The sequence below is a fragment of the Castor canadensis genome, chromosome 2 (genome assembly GCF_047511655.1).
Source record: "Castor canadensis chromosome 2, mCasCan1.hap1v2, whole genome shotgun sequence".
Taxonomy (NCBI): Eukaryota; Metazoa; Chordata; class Mammalia; order Rodentia; family Castoridae; genus Castor; species Castor canadensis.
The window spans coordinates 139,441,354-139,466,282 of record NC_133387.1 but is presented as its reverse complement, the minus strand read 5'-3'; positions in this window follow the sequence as shown (position 1 = coordinate 139,466,282).

Sequence of the window (24,929 nt, the reverse complement as noted above, 5' to 3'; positions counted from 1 at the left end):
AAAATTAGATAAGGGCAAAATAGTTTCTGCTGGGTATTGAGGGGGTGTGGGGGAGAGGGAGGGGCAGAGTGGGTGGTAAGAGAGTGGGTGGGAGCAGGGGGGAGAAATGACCCAAGCCTTGTATGCACCTATGAATAATAAAACAATAAAAAAAATAAAATTAATTAATTTTAAAAAAAAGTCAATGCCATGTCTAGCTTCAATAAGACCTCTGAGAAAGATCCAGTCTGTATTACAGAACCCCTGCTTCTGATCACAACCTACATTCTGATTTTAAAACCTGTGTGAGAAGTCACTTCATTACCTGCTTGGACACAGGTTTAGTCATAAGATGTTTGAGTCACTGTATTATTTGTTTTTAATTCTTCAGGCCATGCATTTTGATTATTTTGCAGATTACCTCACTATGTCTTCATCAAGAATTTGAAACTCATTAAGCCTCAGATACTTTGGTTTTCTAACATAAAAAATTGTCTGACAGAGGCAATGTAAGGAAATGTGCTTTAATCAGATAAATATCAGTTAATGGGACTAGCTGAGCAAACCATATCCAGAACCAATCAATATTTGTGAAGTCCTTCAAATATTTCTTTATTCTAATGTACTGAGTTGGAAATTAAATAGCTATTAAATCTCTAACATAAAGTTACTGCTGTATGAATTTGTTCATTCAGCAAGCAAAAGGTGCTTTACCATCAGTGTATAGTATATAAGAATACAGGATATATGAGTGGAAGCTTCCAAGGTCAAGGAGTTTATACAATTAGGTCTTCTGCTTGATTTTTTTTTTTTGTAGTGTATGCTGCTGTTACAATCTCTTTTTTGTACTACCTCCTTCTAAATAGCACCTTCAATAAGATTGGCAAACAGGGAAAGAGAAATTAGGAAATAGTGACCTCATTTTAGTATGAAAATTTAAGATTTGGGGGATGGTTAAGGGTATTGTGTTAGCTTTCCATCACTATAACAAAATACCTGAGAAAGTCAAATTAAAGGAGCAAAGATTTGTTGTGGCTCATGGTTTGAGAGATTTCAGTTCATGACCACTTCCGCTGGTATGTCTGGGCTGTGATAAGGCAGAATGTTCTGGTGGGGAGCATGTGGTAGAACAAAGCTACTCATCTCACGGCTTTCAGGAAGCAGACAGAAAAAGGAAGGGACAAAATATACCCTTCAAAGGCTCAGTACCAGTGACCCACCTTTTCCAACTTGTCTTACTTCCTAAAGTTTCCACCACTTCCCAATAGTGCCGCCAGCTGGGGGCCAAACTTTCAACACATGAATATTTGGGGGACACTCTGTACCTAAAGTATAACAGGTGTTTACCACTCACCCTAGCAACTAGAAAGCCTATCTGCTCCCAAACTAACACTTAGACACAGTATGGGCCGACAGATTTAGCAAATGAAATTATAGCCTGCTCCATTAAATTTGAATTCTAGATAAACAATGGAGTTTTTTAGTTTATAACCCCCTGCATTATTTAGAACCTACTTACACTAAATGATTTGTTATTTATCTGAAATTAAAATTTAACAGGACACCCTGTGTTTTATCTTAAATGACTGATTTCCTACCTATGTGAGGATACCAATAAGAGACCTGTTATTTACCACTCCAGACAATCTCATTTCTACAAATGTACATGAGGACTAAAAATGTAAGTACCACTCTGAAATAAAGCAAATCACTGTGAAGTTAAAAATAGTTGAAATTATGGTACCTTTCCTTCTAATCATACACATGATTCTTTTTAAAACATTTTTATTTTCATTGAAGTATTTATTTTGCATAGTTTGAGAGATCAAAGAGCAGTATAATGATATAAGTAATAAGAGCTATTCCCTACCTTGCTATGGAATCCTACTTCCCAGACAACCAATTTCAATTTTCTGTTGTTTCTCCTGATGTTTACTTCAATATTTCTCAGTTGTGTGCATTAATGGCTATTACCTTTTAGATAGTGTCTGTTCATTTAGGTCTGTAAAAATTAGAATATAGCTATCTTACACAGCTCAAACTCCCACGTACATGGTACCTTCCATCCTCACTTTGCACCTATTCTCTCAATATAACTACAGCAAGCCTCTGATAGAATAAATAGGAATATTACATCTTTATTAACATGTAAATGTGGTTTACAACAAAATCACACAGTGTGTATTATATTTTCTTCCTTATACAATTTTTGTTTCCCTGAAATTAGAAACAGCTGAATTTTTCAGTATTTACTCTTCAAGGCACTAACTGTAATTTATTTCCAAATTCTTCTAAAGAATTCTAAATCCCTTTCTAATATGTCAACTATAACATGTTATAAGATCCATTTTATTTTTTTCTTAAAGGAGATCTATGTCTTCTTGCCTCATATGAACTAGTTACTATGAAGGCATTCTACCCAAGTATTGATCTAATCTTTTTGTTCACTGATGTGCTGAGACTTCATTCATATTTATTCTATTGACCTACTATTATCTTAAATCCTGTGTCTTCCTCTTTGTTTAATTCCTTATGTTAGTAGAGCACATATTTAGGACTTTGGGAGGAAGGAAGGAAGGAAGGAAGAAAGGAAGGAAGGAAAATAAAAGTTTGTTTCAGTTGAGTCTAATGAAAATGATGTTGAACAGGATAGTACTTTTGCAATTCTTCAATTTATACCCTTTTCTGGCCCTGAGTATGAAAGTGAAGGCATTGCCTATATGTAAACAAAGGTCTTTCACTATTAAGCAAAAATATCAAACTTTATATCAAAGAATTCTCAAAGTTGACCAGGCTTCCAGTGATAACAGATCCAGAGGACTATGCTCTGGGTTTGTGCCTAATTAATTAAAATATAACCTGCTTTAGAAATGTTAATGTTAGCACACAGTGTTATGAACTCTTTTCATCAATTCTTGAAATGCTTTGCATCCATGGAATTTTCCTAGCTTCTGAAATCACGCGTCAAATGGTTTGTGATCTGTTGAAAGCTATTTGTGACCTTTCTTTAAGCTTGAAAAGAAATAATTCAATCTGTTGGAATCAGCACCAGGGAATTCTGGAAAGGGAGAAATCTCAGAAGTACGGAGAAAAGAAAGGCATTTTTTCTCCTGACCTTTGAAATTGTAGTATCATGTTAATTGAATCTGAATTTCTTGTTAACAGCTATTTCATCGGAACATTTCTGGGAACTGTAATAAATAAAATGCTTATAGGAAAGCAGGTGCTTCCTTTCATGTTTGTGTGTTTTTATATTTTCTACACAATATCCATTTCTCTTTTTTCTGAGTAATTCACTCTAATGTGCTCCTGACTTTTTACCTTGTAAATAAATCTCCTTCAGTGAATAATTCCTTGTTTAACAAATACTTGTTGAATAAGTAAATGACTAAATAGTTGAAAGCGATACTTTCTCCCTAGTAAACAATGTGACTTTATCAGTAATCATTTGAGCCATAGAATAAATACTTAATTGAGAGAGCCCCACATAAATATAATCTGTCCATTTGCACTTTATTTCATTTTGAAATCACTTAAGTTAAAAAAATAAAGAAAAAAATGCTTTTCATATTTACCTTTAACTATTTCCTGGGATCTTCATTTCCTTGTTTAGACTGGCAGAAAGGAAGAAGAGAGAAAGACAGAGGGAAAGAAACACAGACAGAAAAGAATGTCAAGTGGACTTGACCATTCTAGGATTGTTTTCTTAGCTGCCTTTGATTGCCGATGGGTAGATATTCTAAACTCCTCAATAAGGTTTCAACTCCTCCGCCTGCTCTGAAAGAGCACTGTCAATCACAGATCCAGTGGGTGGTAGACTACTTTTAGAATGAAGTAAAGTGGGACTGGGAAAGAGAACATTATAGAGCTCTTCAGAAAGACTATTTTTGTCATGGGCCAAGCAGAAAACTCAGCCAGCACAGCTGGCTGAAGGCCTTCAATAGCCAAAGCAACCAGCCTCTCTTATCAAGGCCAAGCACCCATTAAAACACCACCATATGGGCAAGAAGCTAAAACCAAGTGCTAAATTGGGTGTAGTCTTTTGAACCCCAAAGAATGAGTGAATTTAGCAACTTGGCATATCCTGTTAATCATCCTGGGAGGAGTGTCACGGGCTCCAAAAGTGAAATGCTCCTCTCCAACATATTTGGTCTGATTAACCGGAGTACTAAAAAATAATCCAAGTTCAAATTCTCCTACTGTTTTTTCTTTACATACTAAGCTGCTCCTGAGGCTTATTCTCATGAAGCTCAAGTAGAATTCCTCTATGTTTTCAGAAAACATTCCTTAAAATTCATGGACCTCTAGTTATGAGTGGGCACAGCCCTGAACACCAAGTGAAATCCTAAGAACACTCATTTTATCCTCATTATCATAATTTCTGGGATTCTCAAAGTCCATAGTTTACCTCATGAATGATTCTTCACATGATTCACCAAAGTCTTTCATTCACCTTATTTTTATTTCCATAGCTTCGATGAGGAATTAGAATTAATCAGGTATACTTTAGGAGATTGTTGATGCACTGTTTCTAGAGTCTTCTTTTGAACTGAATTTTCCAGAAAAAATAGTAAGATGTGGCATTTTTTCAAAGCTCAGGGCTGGACATACTGTTGTGGCAATTGATTTGATTTTGGTCTGGATTTCTAATATCAGAAAATTCTGTCACAGGTGTAAAGCACACTCTTACTGGCTATATACTACCTCATACCTTCATTCTAGCATGTTTAATATCACAAAATACATTTTCTCCCCTTCTCTATGGTATCTTAGCACTCAAACTTGGAATAGCTATGTCCAGATCAAGTTTCTTGAAGGAAAAGTCTTTCTAACTAGACATCTTGTTCTGATCTGAAATCAAAGGAGAATGAAGTTTATTAGAAAAGAAAGTTAGAAAAAACAGGGTGATCAAAATTCCCTTTCTTTAGGGGACCAGGAACTAGAGAAAAGGTTAGTTCAAGAAGAATTAATTTAGAATGTAACACATATGTACAGGAAAGCAATGCAAGCAAACTCCCTGTATAGCTATCCTTATCTCAACTAGCAAAAACCCTTGGTCCTTCCTATTATTGCTTATACTCTCTCTTCAACAAAATTAGAGTTAAGGGCAAAATAGTTTCTGCCTGGTAGCAAGAGGGGAGAGGGGGAGAGGGAGGGGGGCAGAGGAAAGGGAGGGGAGGGGGAAGGGGGAAGAAATGACCCAAACATTGTATGCATGTATGAATAAAAGAAATTTTAAAATTCCCTTTCTTTTACAGCATTATTCATTATAGCCAAGATATGTAAACAACCTAAATGCCCATCAATTAAAGAATATGTAAAGAACATGTGATATATATACCTGTATATATGAATGCATAGTGGAATAATAAGTGACCTTTAAAAAGGAATCCTATAATTTGCCACATTATAGATGGATTTGGAGGACACTATGCCAAGTGAAATAAGATAGACACAAAATAATCATGACCTTGTTTTTTATGGAATATTTTATAAAAGAGCTCAAAATACACACAGATACAGTGGTTACTCCAAGAAGAACATGGTGGGGAGAGTAAGTGCAGATATCTAGGTCAAGGAACGTAAAATAGCAGATATGTTGAATGTACATGTTTAGAAATATAAACTACAACATGAGGACTAAAGTCAATAAAATAGTATTGTTAGAGATTTTTGCTAAATAAGTAGATTTTAGGTATTGTTACCACCAAAAAGGCAATTATATAAGATGACACACATTAACCTGTTTCACTATAGTAACAATTTTACTAACTATATGCATCTCATAACATCATGTAAACCTTAAATATGTACAATTTTCAAAATTCTTACCTCCTAAAAGAAAGCACTTGATATTGATTCTCTAGCATTTTCAACAATACTTAAATTCATTATATCTGCCTAGGTAGAGGATTTAATGATATGTACTGAATGCTGTTGAATAATGGGGAGTGGGAGAGAAAGGTTAAGGAAGAGTAACAGAGGGGGGTTGAACAGACTAAAGTCAAGTATATTCACAGCTGGGATACATCAAAAAAACGCTTTGAACATTGACTTTGGAATTAAAAATGAAAGAACTATAAAATAGGTACAGTGAGTATGGGGGGAGTATTTGTGGGAGGGGAAATTGTGAATGAAGTTGATGAAGGTGAGGGAATATGGTTGATGGGCTTCATATACATACATGAAGTATAATGATGAAACCTCTTGCAATTGCTTTTAAGTGAAGCAGGGATGGGGATACAGGAAGGAGATGGTGAAGACAATCTAACCAATGTACAATGTAAGGCTATTGGGAACTTGCACAATGAATTCCCCCTATACAATGAATATATGCTAATAAAAATGGGGAAATAAGAAAGCACTTGAGAAGCTAAAGTTTTAATTGAAGACACAAAGGATGGATATCAACCAACCTAAAGCTTTAATGTTATCAGAAGCTGAAACACTAGAATCAGATAGGAAGAATTTCAAAATCTGACTGTTTCCCTTCATCCACAGGTGAGCATAACAACAGAACTTTGCCTTCCATTTGTTTTTTTCTTTCCCTGTATCCCTTGCTGGGGCACAATACATGCTAAATCCAGCCTCCCCAGCTGCCTCCTTGTCTTCTTGAAGCCAAGAATTCACCAAGCTGGGATGACAGAAGTGAGTATTTAAAAAAGTAATTCAGAAAGAAAATGAAATATTTTCACAGTGGCACATTATACTTATAGTTCTTTTGATTCAAGTCACTTTTGGCAGTGTGAAAAGCATAATTGTTTTAAAGATTATCTTAAATGAATCAAGCCTTGTATGCACATATGAATAATAAAGAAAAAGAAAAAAAAACAATCAAAAATAAAAAAAATTTTAAAAAAACCAAAAAAAAAAAAATAAGGATTATCTTGAACATAGTTGATTGTAATGACTGAATTGATGGGGGAAATAAAGGAATAGGAGACAGACTAATCAATCCCCATCTCTACCTACTTTAAGCTCACTCAATTTTATCTAGGGGATAGTCTGATGGAAATAATTAACAGAGAACTCAGACCAAAGCCTGGAGAAAGTAGACAAGTTTCCTAAGGTAGAAAAGACAGAGCAATCTAAATTGGTAAGAAAAAAGAGGTTCTTCATAGGGGAGGGAATTCCACATATGTATATGATAGTATCCTACTTGGGTAGCACATAGAGATGAGAAAGTAGACCCATTATCCTGATTAGCTACTGGAAGCAAATAGGATAAGTGACTCATCTTCCCCATCACAAAGCATGCTTTGTATAAATTGCAATCAGTGGCTGAGGTTAGAATCTATTCTCTGCACTCTGGATAAGGTTTTTTTTCCCCCAATGGAGTATACTAGCATGACTTTTTACATTTAGGGTTAATAGAGAAAGACAGCCAAAGATGGTGGATTGCAAGCTTCCTCCCTGCAACTCCATGAATGACAAGAGTCAGGATAACAAAGGACAGAATATATTCTGAAAGGGAAAAAGAGAATCAGGAATCAAGAAAGAGGTAAAAGGAGAAATAAAAGGTACGAGGAAACAGAAATGCATCATGGAGAAAAGTAAGAAACAGTCCTTAGCTCCAACCAACCCTAGTTGCCCAGGGGACAGAAAGCCAAAACTGTAACAACAAGATGTAACAGCACTTGTTTTCTCCTCTCTAAGTAGTAATGGCAATCAAGCAATCAAGAAAACACTGATCACTAAGAATATCCCCTTTAAAATCAGAAGAGATATCCATCTCAAAAGATGCACAAATTACAACTTAGAAACACAGAATTTTAAAAGAGCAAGGTCACATGGCTCCTCCAAAAGTTCATAAGTCTTCACTAACTGAATCCAAAGATAATGAAATGGTGGAAGTGGCAGACAAAGAATTCAAAAGTCTGGTTTAAAAAATGATCAATGATGTCAAAGAGGATTTTTTGTTATTATTTTATTATCATATTATTGTTGTACTGTGGGTACATCATGACATTTACAGAAGTTCTTACAACATATCATAGTTGAATTTACCCCCTCCATCATTCTCCTTTATCCACCCATCCCCTAATTCCTCAAATAGTTTCAACATGTCTCATTTTTTCCATTTTCATGCTCAAATAGAATTTAAATAAACAGAATGAATGAAGTTGAGTAGTCAAAGACCTGGACAAGAAATTCAATAATTTGATAAGAAAGTCAGCAGTTTGGATGAAAAATTCAGCAAAGAGATAGAGATTCTGAGAGAAAAAAATAAGAAAAAGAAAAAAATCCATGGAAATCTTGGAAATGAAAAGACCTCCAGGACATGATTAAGAGACCAAGCATAAGAATCTGTGGTATAGAAGAGGGAACTGAGATTCCAACTAAAGGGATATAAAACTTATTCAGTAAAATTATTATCAATTTTGCAAATCTAGGGGAAAAATGGACATTCAAATACATAAGGCATTTAGAACCCCAAATAGACATGACCATAAAAGAACCTCTGCATATCATATGATAGTTGAAATGCCAAGGGGACAGAACAAAGAAAAAAATATTAAAAACTTCAAGAAAGAAGAGTCAAGTTACATACAAAAGTGAAACTATCAGAATAACAGCATACCTTTCAGCAGAAACACCAAAGACCAGGAGAGAAAGGCCAGATGTATTTCAAGCCCTGAAACAAAATTAACTGCCAACCAACACTTCTATATCCAGTTACCTTATAAAAAAAAATCAAAAGAGAAATGAAGAACTTCTGTGATAAACATAAACCAAAGCAATTCATGACTACTATGCCAGTAGATCTTGCAGAAGATACTTAAGGGAATACTACACACAGAATGGGAAGAAAATTAAAGATACAAGAGCTTAAAGATACAAAGAGAAATAAAGATACAAGAAAAAAGATACAAGAAAAGATACTAAAGATACAAGAAAAATCTCACTACAAGAATAGATAAACAAATGAGAAGAAGGAAAGAATCAAACATTATTAACTCAGTAAACCAGCAAACCTCTAAGACAAAGAAGGGAGACATTAGTACAGACCTCTCAATTATAACCCTAAATGTAAAATGATCTTAAATTGCCAATTAAAAGGCTGACTGAATGCATTAAAAAAAAAAACACAACTGTTTACTGTCTGCAAGAAACTTACCTCACTATTAAAGACAGACTCAGTGAAAGGTTGGAAAGTGATATTCCAAACAAACAGAATCCAAAAGCAAGAAGGAATTTCTGTACTCATATCTGATAAAGACTTCAATTTGAAATTAATCAGAAGGTATAAAGAAGGTCACTACATATTAATTAATGGAACAATTCATTAAGATGATACAATTATAAATATATATGCACCTAATGTCAGTTCACCCAATTTCATAAAAACACAGTACTGGACATAAAGGTACAGAGAGGAAAACATATAATGAGAGTGTATGACTTCAATACCCCACTCTCACAAATAGATAGATCATCCAGATAAAAATTCAACAAAAAGACTTCGGAGTTAAATTATACCAAATATCAAACTGTCTTAACAGACTTCTGTGGAATATTCCATCCAACAGCTGCAGAATACATGTTCTTCTCCACTGCCCATGGAAACTTCTCCAAAATCATTATTTTAGGTCATAAAGCAAATATATATATATATATTTTTTTTTTTCTTTTTTAGCAGCATTGGTGTTTGAACTCAGGATTTGGCCCTTGCTAGGCAAGGGCTTTACTACTTGAACCATGCCTCCAGCCATTTTCGCTTTAGGTAGTTTTTCAGTTAGGGTCTCAAAGTTTTGCTTGGGGCTGGCCTTGGACAATGGTCCTTGTACGTATGGTTCCAAATACCTGGCATTATAGGTGTCTGGATCATTTGTTGAGATGAAGTCTTGCTAACTTTTTGCCTGAACTGGTCTCAAAAACCAGATCCTCCCAATCTCCATCTCTTGAGTGGCTGGTATTACAAATGTGAACCACTGTGCCCAACCCATAAAGCAAGTCCTAACAAATACAAAATATTGAAATAATGTCTTGTATCTTATCAGATCATAATGGTATACATTTAGAAATCAATACCAAGAGAAAGAACAGAAACTATGCAAACACATGGAGATTGGACAATACACTTTTAAATGATTTAGTGAGTGAAGAAATCAGAAAGGAAAATTTAAAATTCCTAGAATCAAATTAAAATGAAAACACAACTTACTAGAACCTTTGGAATATAGTAAGGTACTTCTAAGAGAAAAATTTATAGCTATGAAAACCTACATTAAAAAATCAGAAATAGTTTAAATAAATAACCTAATGATGAATCTCAAGGCCTTAGAAAAACAAGAACAAGCTAAACTCAAAATTAGTAGATGGAAAGAAATAATAAAGATCATAGTGGAAATTAATGAAACAGAGACTAAAAGAATGGTTACTTGCAAAGATGAACATGATTGAAAAATCCTTAGCCAAAGTAACCAAAAGAAAGTGAAGACCCAAATTAATACAATTACACTTGAAAAGGGATATATTACAACATATATTACTGAAATACAGAGGACCATTAGGGAATACTTAAAAATTTTATATTCCAGAAATTGGAAAACTTGAAAGAAATGAATAAATTTCTAGACAAAGTTGACCTAAGAAACTCAACCAGGAGAATATAAACAACCTAAACAGATCACAATGAGCAATGAAATTAATGCTGCAAAAGAGTATACAAGTACCACATTTTCTTGATCCATTCATCAATAGTGGGGCATCCTGGTTGTTTCCATAACTTGGCTATTGTGAATAGCACTGCAATAAACATGGGTGTGCAGGTGCCTCTGGAGTAACCTGTGTTGCATTCCTTTGGGTATATCCCCAGGAGTGGGATTGCTGAATCATATGGCAGGTCTATGTTTAGATTGTTAAGAAGTCTCCAAATTTTTTTCCAGAGTGGTTGCACCAGCTTGCATTCCCACCAGCAGTGGATTAGGGTTCCTTTTTCCCCACATCCTCACCAACACATGTTGTTGTTGCTGTTTTTGATGATGGCTATTCTAACGGGGTGATGTGGAATCTTAGTGTGGTTTTGATTTCCATTTCCTTTATGGCTAGAGATGGTGAGCATTTTTTCATGTGCTTTTTTGCCATTTAAATTTCTTCTTTTGAGAAAGTTCTGTTTAGTTCACTTGCCCATTTTTTAATTGGTTCATTGATTTTAGGACAGTTTAGCTTCTTAAGTTCCCTGTATATTCTGGTTATCAGTCCCTTGTCTGATGTATAGCTGGCAAATATTTTCTCCCACTCTGTGGGTGGTCTCTTCAGTTTAGAGACCATTTCTTTTGTTGTGCAGAAGCTTTTTAATTTTATGATGTCCCATTTGTCCATCCTTTCTCTTAGTTGCTGGGCTGCTGGGGTTCTATTGAGGAAGTCCTTGTCTATACCTATTAGTTCCAGAGTGTTTCCTGATCGTTCCTGTAGTAACTTCAGAGTTTCAGGTCTGATATTTAGGTCCTTGATCCATTTTGAGTTGATACTAGTACAGGGTGATAGATATGGATCTATCAGTTCTTGCAGAAAGGTAGCCACTTTTCCCAGCAACATTTGTTGAAGAGGTTGTCTTTTCTCCATCGTATGTTTTTAGCACCTTTGTCAAAAATGAGGTGGGTATAGTTGTGTGGATTCATAGCTGGATCCTATATTCTGTTCCACTGGTCTTCATGTCTGTTTTTATACCAGTACCATGCTGTTTTTATTGCTATTTCTTTGTAATATAATTTGAAGTCAGGTATTGTGATACCTCCAACATTCCTTTTTTTGCTGAGTATTGCCTTGGCTATTTGCGGTCTCTTGTGTTTCCAAATGAACTTTAGAGTAGATTTTTCAATCTCTGTGATGAAAGTCATTGGGATTTTGATGGGAATTTCATTAAACATGTAGATTGCTTTTGGTAGTATAGCCATTTTTACTATGTTGATTCTACCATTCCATGAGCAAGGGAGATCTTTCCATCTTCTGTAGTCTTCCTCGATCTCTTTCTTCAGGAGTTTGTAATTCTCCTTGTAGAGTTCATGCACATCCTTTGTTAAATTTACTCCTAAGTATTTGATTTTTTTTGAGGCTATTGTGAATGGAATTGTTTCCATATGTTCCTTCTCAGTTTGTTCATTGTTGGTGTATAGAAAGCTAACGATTTTTGTAGGTTGATTTTGTATCCTGCCACCTTACTGTAGTTGTTTTGGCGTAGAGTTTTTTGGGTCTTTAAGGTATAGGATCATATTGTCTGCAAATAAGGATATTATGACAGTTTCTTTACCTATATGTATTCCTTTTATTTCTTCTTCTTGCCTAATTGCTCTGGCTAGAAATTCCAGTACTATGTTGAATAGGAGTGGGGAGAGTAGGCACCCTTGTCTCATTCCTGATTTTAAGGGGAATGGTTTCAGTTTTTCACCATTAAGTATGATGTTGGCTGTAGGTTTGTCATAAGTAGCCTTTATAATGTTGAGGTACATTCCTTCTATTCCTAGTTTTCTTAGAGGTTTTATCATGAAGTGGTGTTGGATCTTGTCGAAGGCTTTTTCTGCATCTGTTGAGATGATCAAGTGGTTTTTGTCTTTGCTTCTAGTGATGTGCTATATTACATTTATAGATTTGTGCATGTTGAAAAACCCCTGCATCCCTGGGATGAAGCTGACTTGGTCATGGTGTATGATCTTTCTGTTGTGTTGTTGGATTTGGTTTGCCATTATTTTATTAAGGATTTTTGCATCAATAATCATTAAGGAAATTGGCCTAAACTTCTTTTTGGAGCTGTCTTTGTCTGGTTTTGGGATGAGAGTAATATTAGCTTCATAAAATGAGTTAAGCAGTGTTCCTTCTCTTTCTATTTAATTGAACAGTTTAAGGAGAGTTGGTATTAGTTCTTCTTTAAATGTCTGATAGAATTCAGCAGTGAATCCATCAGGTCCTTGACTTTTCTTTTTTGGGAGGCTCTTGATTGCTGCTTCTATTCCTTTTTGTGTTACCAATCTATTTAGGTGATTAATATCTTCTTGGTTCAGTTTTGGGTAGTTGCTAAATTTCTAGAAATCTGGACATTTCTTCAAGATTTTCAAATTTATTAGTGTACAGGCTCTCAAAGTAGTCTCTGATGATTTCCTGGATTTCCATGGTGTTTGTTGTTATCTCCCCTTTTGCATTTCTGATTTTACTGATTTGAGTTTTTTCTCTCCTTATTTTAGTCAGGTTTTCCAGGGGTCTGTCAATCTTATTTATGTTTTCAAAGAACAAGCTTTTTGTTTCATTGATTCTTTGTATGGTTTTTTTGGTTTCTATTTCATTGATTTCAGCCCTTATTTTAATTATTTCTCTCCTTCTGCTTGTTTTGGGATTTGCTTGTTCTTATTTTTCTAAGAGTTTGAGCTGTAGCATTAGGTCATTGATTTGAGATCTTTCTGTGCTTTTAATATATGCACTCATGGCTATAAACTTTCCTCTTAGGACTGCCTTTGCTGTGTCCCACAGGTTCTGGTAGGTCATGTTTTCATTTTCATTAACTTCCAGGAACCTTTTAATATCCTCTTTTATTTCATCAATGACCCATTGTCATTGGGCAATGTGTTGTTCAGTTTCCAATTTTGGCATATTTTTTACTGCTATTTTTGTTGTTGATTTCTAGTTTTAATGCATTGTGGTCAGATAGAATGCATGGGATTATTTCTATTTTCTTATATTTTCTGAGGCTTGCTTTGTGCCCTAAGATATGATCAATTTTGGAGAAGTTTCCATGGGCTGCTGAGAAGAATGTGTATTGTGCAGAAGTTGGATGAAATATTCTGTAGACATTGGCTAAGTCCATTTGATCTATAGTGTGATGTAGTTCTATGATTTCTTTATTGATTTTTTGTTTGGCTGACCTATCTATTGATGATAGGGCAGTATTAAAGTCTCCCACTATCATTGTGTTGGAGTTTATATATGTTTTTAGGTCCTTCAGAGTGTGTTTGATGAAACTGGGTGCATATAGGTTGATAATTATTATTTCCTTTTGGTGTATTTCCCCTTTTATTAGTATGGAGTGCCCTCCTTGATCTCGTTTGATCAATATAGGTTTGAAGTCTACTTTGTCTGAGATAAGTATTGCTACCCCTGCCTGTTTTTGGGGGCCATTGGCTTGGTAAATCTTCTTCCAGCCTTTCACTTTCAGCCAGTGCTTATTTCAGAATGAAATTTTACTCAGCCATGAAGAAGAATGAAATCTTATCATTTACAGGTAAATGGATGGAACTAGATAACATCATTCTGAGCATGGTCAGCCAAGCTCAGAATACCAAAAATCATATGTTCTCCCTCATATGCAGACTTTAGATCTAGGGCAAATCCAGCAATGTGGTTGGACTGGGATCACATGACAAGGGGAGAGCACATATGGGTGATATAGAAATAGGTAGAAAACCCAAAACATGAAAACATTTGATGTTCCCACTCCAGAGGAGCTAATACAGAAACTTTTAAGCAACAGAGGTTATCATGAGAAGGAAATCAGTAACCAGTGTAAAGATCAGTTAGATATGAATCAACATGTATCATAACACATGTACACAAAAGCAATGCTAGGAATATTTTTTTAGTTATCCTTAACTCAACTAGCAAAAAAAGTCTTCCTTATTATGCTTCTCTTTTCTTCAACAAAATTAGTGATAAAGGAAGAACAGGACCTGCCTGAAAGTGAGGGGGAGAAGGGGGGAGAGGGTGGGAGATGGGGGCAGGGGGAGAAATGACCCAATGTATGCACATGTGAATGAATGAATAATAAAAAGAAAATGGGGAAAAAAGTATACAAACAAAGGAAAGTCAAAAATCAGGCAGGTTCAATGCTGAATTCTATGAGACTTTTGAAGAAGAACGAAATTGTGTCATTGGAAAGAAAATGGATGCAGCAAGTGACCATCAGATTACATGAAATAAACCAGAGACAGAAAGACACTTATCCTAGTGTTTTTTTAAAGGCATAAACGTTCAAGGGGGACAATTTTGGAAGCAGAAGCAGAGAGCAGGGATACGAGAAAAAAGTTAGCAATGAATATGACCAAAGTACATGGTATCCCTGGATTAAAATAGAATGAAATCAATTATTTTGCACAATTAATATATGCTAACAAAAAGAGATTATAGAGAAAGAAAATAGAATTCTAGAAAGAATAATGAATGTATCTGAGTTGAAAAATTCAAGTGCAGAGAGATTTGTTTGTTTTCATCTTACTGGATCCATGTATTATTGACCAAAGCCTATCTATTTAGATCAAGTGACTCTATTTGGTGAATACATTTTTTTTGTTCATATGTGCATACAATGTTTGGGTCATTTCTCCCCTCTCCCACCACCCCCTCCCTTAATTATCCACTCCATCCCCTCCATGTCCGCCACACCACCTCGATACCCGACAGAAACTATTTTGCCCTTATCTCTAATTTTGTTGAAGAGAGAGTATAAGCAATAATAGGAAGGAACAACGGTTTTTGCTAGTTCAGATAAGGATAGCTATACAGGGAGTTGACTCACATTGATTTCCTGTGCATGTGTGTAACCTTCTAGATTAATTCTTCTTGACCTAACCTTTTCTCTAGTTCCTGGACCCCTTCTCCCATTGGTCACAGTTGCTTTTAAGGTATCTGCTTTAGTTTCTTTGAGTTGAGGGCAAAAAACGCTATCTAGTTTTTTAGGTGTCTTACCTATCCTCATATCTCCCCAGTGTGCTCTCACTTTTATCTTGTGATCAAAGTCCAATCACCTTGTGTTTTCCCTCGATCTAATGTCCACATCTGAGGGAGAACATACGATTTTTGGTCTTTTGGGCCAGGCTAACCTCACTCAGAATGATGTTCTTCAATTCCATCCATTTACCAGTGAATGATAACAATTCGTTCTTCTTCATGGTTGCATAAAATTCCATTGTGTATAGATACCACATTTTCTTGATCCATTCGTCAGTGGTGGGGCATCTTGGCTGTTTCCATAACTTGGCTATTGTGAATAGTACTGCAGTAAACATGGGTGTGCAGGTGCCTCTGGAGTAATCTGTGTCAGTCTTTTGGGTATATCCCCAAGAGTGGTATTGCTGGATCAGATGGTAGATCAATGTTTAGCTTTTTAAGTATCTTGCATATTTTTTTCCAGAGTGGTTGTACTAGTTTACATTCCCACCAACAGTGTAAGAGGGTTCCTTTGTCCCCGCATCCTCGCCAACACCTGTTGTTGGTGGTGTTGCTAATGATGGCTATTTTAACAGGGGTGAGGTGGAATCTTAGTGTGGTTTTAATTTGCATTTCCTTTATTGCTAGAGATGGTGAGCATTTTTTCATGTTTTCTGGCCATTTGAATTTCTTCTTGTGAGAAAGTTCTGTTTAGTTCCCTTGCCCATTTCTTTATTGGTTCATTAGTTTTGGGAGAATTTAGTTTTTTAAGTTCCCTATATATTCTGATTATCAGTCCTTTGTCTGATGTATAGCTGGCAAATATTTTTCTCCCACTCTGTGGGTGTTCTCTTCAATTTAGAGACCATTTCTTTTGATGAACAGAAGCTTTTTAGTTTTATGAGGTCCCATTTATCTATGCTATCTCTTAGTTGCTGTGCTGCTGGGGTTTCGTTGAGAAAGTTCTTACCTATACCTAGTAACTCCAGAGTATTTCCTACTCTTTCCTGTATCAACTTTAGAGTTTGGGGTCTGATATTAAGATCCTTGATCCATTTTGAGTTAATCTTGGTATAGGGTGATATACATGGATCTAGTTTCAGTTTTTTGCAGACTGCTAACCAGTTTTCCCAGCAGTTTTTGTTGAAGAGGCTGCTATTTCTCCATCATATATTTTTAGCTCCTTTGTCAAAGACAAGTTGGTTATAGTTGTGTGGCTTCATATCTGGGTTCTCTATTCTGTTCCACTGGTCTCCATGTCTGTTTTTGTGCCAGTACCTTGCTGTTTTTATGATTATTGCTTTGTAATATAGCTTGAAGTCAGGTATTGTGATACCTCCAGCATTGTTCTTTTGACTGAGTATTGCCTTGGCTATTCGTGGCCTCTTGTGTTTCCATATAAATTTAACAGTAGATTTTTCAATCTCTTTAATGAATGTCATTGGAATTTGATGGGAATTGCATTAAACATGTAGATTACTTTTGGGAGTATCGACATTTTTACTATGTTGATTCTACCAATCCATGAGCATGGGAGGTCTTTCCACTTTCTAGTCTTCCTCAATCTCTTTCTTCAGAAATTTATAGATTTCCTTGTAGAGGTCGTTCACATCCTTTGTTAGGTTTACACGTAGGTATTTGATTTTTTTTGAGGCTATTGTAAATGGAATTGTTTAAATATATTCTTTTTCAGTTTGTTGATTAGTAGTGCATAGAAATGCTAATGACTTTTCTATGTTGATTTTATATCCTGCTACCTTGCAATAGCTATTGATGGCATCTAGGAGCTTCTGAGTAGAGTTTTTTGGGTCTTTAAGGTATAGGATCATGTCATCTGCAAATAGGGATATTTTGACAGTTTCTTTACCTATTTGTATTCCTTTTATTCCTTCTTCTTGCCTAATTGCTCTGGCTAGGAATTCCAGTACTATGTTGAATAGGAGTGGAGATAGTGGGTATCCTTGTCTAGTTCCTGATTTTAGAGGGAATGGTTTCAGTTTTTCTCCATTAAGGATATTGCTGGCTGTAGGTTAGTCATACATAGCTTTTATAATGTTGAGGTACTTTCCTTCTATTCCTAGTTTTCTTAGAGCTTTCATCATGTAATGGTGTTGGATCTTATCAAAGGCTTTTTCTGCATCTATTGAGATGATCAAGTGGTTTTTGTCTTTGCTTCTGTTAATGTGATTATGTTTATTGATTTTCATATGTTGAACCATCCCTGCATTCCTGGGACGAAGCCTACTTGGTCATGGTTGAATAATCTTTTTGAAGTGTTGTTGAATTCAGTTTGCCAGTACATTGTTGAGGATTTTTGCATCAATGTTCATTAAGGAGATTGGCCTAGAGTTCTCCTTTTTGGAGTGTCTTTGCCTGGTTTTGGGATAAGTGTAATGCTGGCTTCATAAGATGTGTTAGGCAGTTTTCCTTCCCTTTCTATTTCATGGAACAGTTTAAGGACAGTTGTTATCAGTTCTTCTTTAAAGGTCTGATTGAATTCAGCAGAGAATCCATCATTTCCTGGACTTTTCTTTTTGGGGAGACTCTTGATTGCTGCTTCAATTTCATTTTGTGTTATAGATCTATTCAGGTGATTATTATCCTCTTGGTTCAGTTTTGGATGATCCTATGTATCTAGAAATCTGTCCATTTCTTTAAGACTTTCAAATTTATTTGAATATAGGTTCTCAAAGTAGTCTCTGATGATTTCCTGGACTTTAATGGTGTTTGTTGTTATCTCCCCTTTTGCATTCCTGATTCTGCTAATTTGGGTTTTTTCTCTCCTCATTTTAGTCAGGTTTGCCAGGGGTCTGTCGATCTTGTTTATTTTTTTAAAGAACTAACTTTTTGTATCATTAATTCTATTTTTTTTTTTGTTTTCTATTTCATTGATTTCTTTTACTTGTCTTAGTTGTTTGAAGGTTTGATTGTGTGTACCTAAGTTGAGGTTACTCTCTCCCTTCTTGCTTTTCCTTTTCCTGTAGTTTGGTGCTGCCTGTCCTTTCATGCTTATGTTGGGTTTCACTTTCTGTGTGCAGAATCCCTTGAAGAATCTTTTGTAGTGGTGGCTTTGTGGTCACATATTGTTTTAGTTTCTGCTTATCATGGAAGACTTTTATTGCTCCATCTATTTTGAATGATAGTTTTGCTGGGTAGAGTATGCTGGGATTGAATTTATTTTCATTCAGTGCCCAGAAGATCTCACCCCATGCTCTTCTTGCTTTTAATGTTTCTTTTGAGAAGTCTGCTGTGATTTTGATGGGTTTACCTTTGTATGTTATTTGTTTTTTCTCTCTTACAGCCTTCAATATTCCTTCTCAGGTCTGTGTATTTGTTGTTTAAATGATAATATGCCATGGGGTAGATCGATTTTTGTCTGATCTTTGTCATGTTCTGGAGGCCTCTTGCATCTGTATAGGAATAGCTTTCTCTAGATTTGGGAATTTTTCTGTTATTATTTTGTTGAATATATTATGCATTCTCTTTGCTTGCACCTCTTCTCCTTCTTCAATGCCCATGATTCCCAGGTTTGGTCTTTTAATGGAGTTGGTGAATTCTTGCATTTTCTTTTCACAGGTCTTGAGTTGTTTAACTAATAGTTCTTTGGTTTTTCCTTTAATTACCATTTCATCTTTGAGTTCTGAGATTCTGTCTTCTGTTTGTTCTGTTCTGCTGGATTGGCCTTCCATTTTGTCTTGTAATTCTGTTTCGTTCTTTTTTTCTGAGGTTTTCCATATCCTGAGTCATTTCCTCTTTAATTTTATCTATTTTTGTCCTGAGTTCATTTATCTCTTTATGAATCGTGTTCTGTGTTTCACTTTGGTGTTTATACAGGGCTTCTATGGTTCCCTTTATTTCTTCTTTTGATTTTTCAAATCCTCTATTTTTGTTGTCTTGGAATTTCTTGAGTGTCTCCTACATTTTGGTTGACCATATCCAGTATCATCTCTATAAAATTCTCATTAAGTACCTGTAGTATGTCTTCTTTCAGGTTATTCTTTTGGGCTTCATTGGGTTCTTTGGCATAGTTTATCCTCATTTTGTTGGAGTCTGGATCTGAGTATCTGTTTTCTTCATTTCTCTCTGGTTCCTGTACTAATTTTTTGCTGTGGGGAAACTTGTTTCCCTGTTTTTTCTGTCTTGCCATCATTGCCCTTGGTGTTATTATTGTCTGTACTGTGTGCAATTAAGTATTTTCTAGCTTGTAAAAATAGCACTGGTGATATTTAGAATGGAAGGGTGAGAGGAAATGGAAAGCAAAGAAGTTAAAGGAAAAGGGAAAAGCAAATAAACAAGTAGAAAAAAACAAAACAAAGAAACAAACAAAAAAGTTTCAAAGATATAAACAGGGACAGATAGTGTACTAATCAACTGTAAGCTGAGCAGGCATTAGAGAGACAGAGAGAGGATTGAAAATAAAAAATAAAAATAAATAAAATAAAATAAATAAAAATAAAAATAAATGAAAAAAATATATATATATGTAAAAATAAATAAAATCTCCAAGTTCAAATGCAAGAAAGTTTCAGTCTTAATAATTTTGGTGTTCTTCCCTCAGCCTCTATCCTGGAGATGGTGCCTCAGAAGTAGTTCTGTGGTTGTCTCATGAAAGGGGAAAAAGACTGGAAAAACCAAAATAAAACAAAACTGCACAAAACAAAAAGAAAACCCATAACGTGTCCCAAGTTCAAAGAAATACAGTTTCAGTAAGTTTTTGAGCATGCAGGTGTAGTTCAGTTGTTGTCTCATCAAAGGTAGTGAGAGAGAAAAAAAAGAGTCTGGAGACAGTTCTGTGAATGGCTATCTGTGGCTGTGGCTTGCCTGCCCGCTGCTGTCAGCCTGCTGTTGCTGGAGGCTTTATTTATGCAGATCTCAGGAGTGAGCTTAATACTCACGTGGTCCCGCAGGCTTTGTTTACTCAGAGTTCTCCTGTGCGCGAGCCACTGCTACAGGCTTTCCCCTTTCCAAGCACACTAGGGTAGGTGACACTGCACCTGCTTTCTCAGGTCAGCATGTTTATTTACAGTGCACATGGGAAGTGGGCCTTCTCCCCTCTCCTGTGGAGTTTTCCTCTCACTGCCGCTTTTACAAGCTTTCCCGCTCCTGGTTGCTGGGTATGTGCCTCCATACCTGCCTTCTCAGGCTGGATTGTTCATTTACAGCTGACATGGGAAGTGGGTCCATGTCCCTCTGTCACTTTTACAAGCTTTCCCACTCTTGGTTGCTGGGTATGTGCTGCTGCTCCTGCCTTCTCTGGCCTGGCTTGTTTATTTACAGTTCCGTGAGGGATTCCTCTCCCCTCCCCTTCAGCACTCAGGGCACCCCACCCTCTTTGCTACGTGTCTCTTTTTTTGTTGCTGTTATTGCTTATTATTCATTTTTCTTTTTTCCCTGGGTGGGGGTCGGTCTGTCCAGGGGGCTATGCTGATCTGGCCCAGGCTTGTCTGTGGGGGTACCGCATACACTTAGATCACCTTGTGGTCCGCATCTTCCCAAGTCGTCTGGGCACTGGCATTTGTCCGCGGCGCAAGAGCCCTCCTGGTTTCTCCCTTTAACGTGAAGTGGAGATACTCTGCGCAGGCTGGAGGTGTGGAGAAGTCAAAGTTTTGCCTCTTCTCCTGGTGAATACATTATTCTAATTAACTACTTAATAGTATTGATCACTCAATTCACTTTTAACACTTTAATTTATAACCCTCATGTTCACATGAAAGAAAATAAGTGGTATTTGTCTTTCTGAATCTGACTTACTTCACGTAACATGATGATCACTAGTTTTAACCATTTTCCTGCAAATGACATAATTTCATTCTTCTTTTATGGATAAATGATACTTCATTGTATATATGCCACATTTTCTTTATGCATTCATCAGTTCATGAGTCCCTAGGCTGATTTCATAACATGGCTACTGTGAATAGTGCTGCTATAAACATGAGTGGGCAGGTATCTTTATTGTATACTGACTTAGATTCTTTTGGTATGCCCTCAGGACTGGCATGGCTATATAATATGATAGTTCTACTTTTAGCTTTCTGAAGAACCTCCATACTGATTTCAATAGTGGCAGCATTAGTTTACACTCTTACAAACAGTAGACAAGACTTTTCCCCACTTCCTAACCAGCAGTTAAGGTTGTTTGTTTTCTTGATGATAGCCATTCTAACTTGATGAGATATAACCTCAATGTAGTTTTTAATTGCATTTCCTGGATTTCAAAGCATGTTGAAAATTTCTTCTTGTTTTTATTGGCCCTTGTAGTTCTTTTTCTGAGAACTGTGTGTTGAGTTTTTTGCTCATTTACTTATTGGATTATTTGTTCATTTGCTATTTAATTATTTGAGTTCCATATATATATTCTGTATATTAATCCACTGCTAGATGTATAGTATTCTGTAGGCTATATCTTCATATCTTTGCTGTTCAGAAGCTTTTTAATTTGATACAAACCATTCGTCAATTCTTGCTTGGAGTCCTATTCAGAAAGGCATCATCTATGCCTATGTCTTGAGGTATTGTCCCTATTTTCTTCCAGTAGTTTCAGATTCATATTAAGGTCTATGATCCAATTTGATTTTGTTATTTCCTTTTTCTTTCTTTTTTTTAACCAGTTATTTGGGTTTGAACCACTTGAGCCATGCCTTCAGCTCTTGAATTGATTTTTGTAGCAGGTGAGAGACAAGGATCTTTTCCCAGGACCACTTGTTAGAGACTGTCTTTTCTCCAACATATGTTATTGCCACCTTTTTTGAGAAACAGGCAGCTGTGGCTGTGTGTGCTTATTTCTGGAACTTCTATTTCACTGTCCCTGCATCTGTTCTTGTGGCAGTACCAAGCTATTTTTGTTATTATGGCTCCATAGTATAATTTGAAATCTAAAATTGTGATATCTCCAGCATTACCCGTATTGCTCAGGGTTGATCTGGTTATTTGAGGTCTTTTGTGTTTTCATATGAATTTGATTGTTTTTTCTATGTTGATATAAAATGTAATTGGGGTTTTGATGGAGAATGCATTTATCAGTTTTGGTAATCTGGTCCATTTTCACAATGTTAATTCTGCCAAATCCTAAACATGGGAGGTCTTTGCATCTTCTAGTGTTTTCAACTTTCTTCTTCAGTGCTTTACAGTTTTCATTGTAGAAGTCTTTAACATCCTTGGTATTGTTCATTCCCAGGGTTTTTTGTTTTTAAGATACTGTGAATGAGATTGTTTCCCTGATTTCTTTCTTGGCATATTCATTATTGGTGTATAGGAATGCTACTGATTTTTTATGTTGATTTTACATCCTGTTACTTTCCAGAAAGGGTTTAATCAGATCTAAGATATTTCTGGTAGTCTTTACAATCCTTTAAGTATATGATCATATCATTTATATATAGGGTTCATTTGAGCTTTTCATTTCCTATTTGTATCCCTTTTATTTCTTTTTCTTGTGTTAGTGTTCTACGAATTCAAGCATTTATACTAAGAGTGAAGACAGTAGACACCATTAGACTTAGTTTTTCCCTGTTGAGTAAAATGTTGGCAGTAGGTTTATTGCAGATAGCCTTTATTATGTTGAAGTATGATCCTTCTAGTTCTAATTTCCCTATTATGAAGGGATGTTGAATTTTGTCAAAGGTTTTTTTCTGCCTATTAAAATGATCATGTGATTTTTGTCCTTGATTCTATTATGTTTTATGATTCTATTATGTATTATGCTTATTGGTTTATATATGTTGAACCATCTTTCTATTCTTGGAATGAAACCAACTTGATCATGATGTAAGACTTTTTTAATGTGTGGTTGAATTCAGTTTGCAAGTATGTTTTTGATGATTTTTGTATGTATGTTTATCAGGGAAATTGGTCTACAGTGTTCTTTTTGATTATATTCTTATCCGGTTTTGGTATCATGATAATACTGGCTTTGTAAAATGAATTTGGAAGCCTTCCTTCTCTTTCTATTTTATGGAATATTTTGTGGAACACTGATGTTGGTTATTCTTAAAGTCATGGTAGAATTCAGCACTGAATCCATCTGGTCCTGAGCTTTTCTTTGTAGAAAATTCTTTACTACTGCTTCCATCTCAGTGCTGTTATCATTAGGTTTATGTTGTTTACATATTTTGGTCCTATTTTGGTAAGTAATATATGTCTAGAAATCTATGTCAATGTGTATCTTTGCTAATAATGTGAGGTATCTTTTTTCTTTTTTTTTGTGGTACCTGAGTATAATTCCTCAACATTCTCTTCAGTCCCTGATACTGTCTTCTGCTTGGTCTAGTCTGTTATTGATGTTTTCCATTGTTTTTATTTGGCTTTTTGAGCTTTTCATTCCCAATCACAATCTCTTTCTCTTTGCTGGATTTCTTATCCAAGTTGTTGAATTTTTAGTCCAGATCTTTAATTGACTTCATTCATGTGTTTAAGTTCTGTTTGTGATCATTGATCATTTGAAAAACTAGACTTTTGAATTATTTTTCTGGCATCTCACCCATTTCAATAGCTTTGAATTCAGTTACTGAAGAATTGTGAAGTTTTGGAGGAGCCACATTGCCTTGCTTTTTCATATTTCTTGTGTTTCTAAGTTATGACTTATGCATCTTTTGGGACAGATACTTCTTCCAGGTTTTTTGAGAGGGGTCTTTGTGAGCAGCCTTCTTTTGAGGTTTCAATCCCTAGTGCCACTCAGAGGAGGGAAAATAAATTGCTATAACAACACGAGTGTGTGAGTTGACAGCTGGATCAGTCAAGGGTCAGTTGTCAGCTCCAGGGTTGCATCCACTTTAGAAGCTTCCCTCCTTGCATACCTAAAGAAACTGCTGACCTCAATGTGTTGCAGTCTGTGGACTTGAGAGGCTCCCAGCTGCTCCACAGGCACCCCAGTGTAGACACATGGTGGCAGCAAATGTCCAAGTTAGGGGTGTGTCCCGAATGTGTCAGAGAATGGGCAAAGCAAACAGAGTACTAAGATCTGCACTGGAGAGGGAACCAAGCATTCTGCCTGGAAGTCTTAAGAGTTTTCAGAGCCTTTCCAGTAATATATAGCACTGCAGGAGGGATGAGGCTGGAGAAATTGGGCAATTTGCTAGACCTAGGCTCAGAGCTTTTAGTCCAACCTGGCAGCAAACCACAAACAATAGGGAGGCAGCACTGGTGGTCATGCTATCAGCTGGCCATGGGCTGGGAATCCTTACACTCTACTCTAAAAAGGTGGGGCAACAGACCACCATGCCCTCACAGCCTGAGATCAGTGCCTGAACTTCTCAGCAGATCCACCTCTGACCCTCCTGTTTCTCATGACTGTGTCCTACCGAGACACTGTGGAAGGA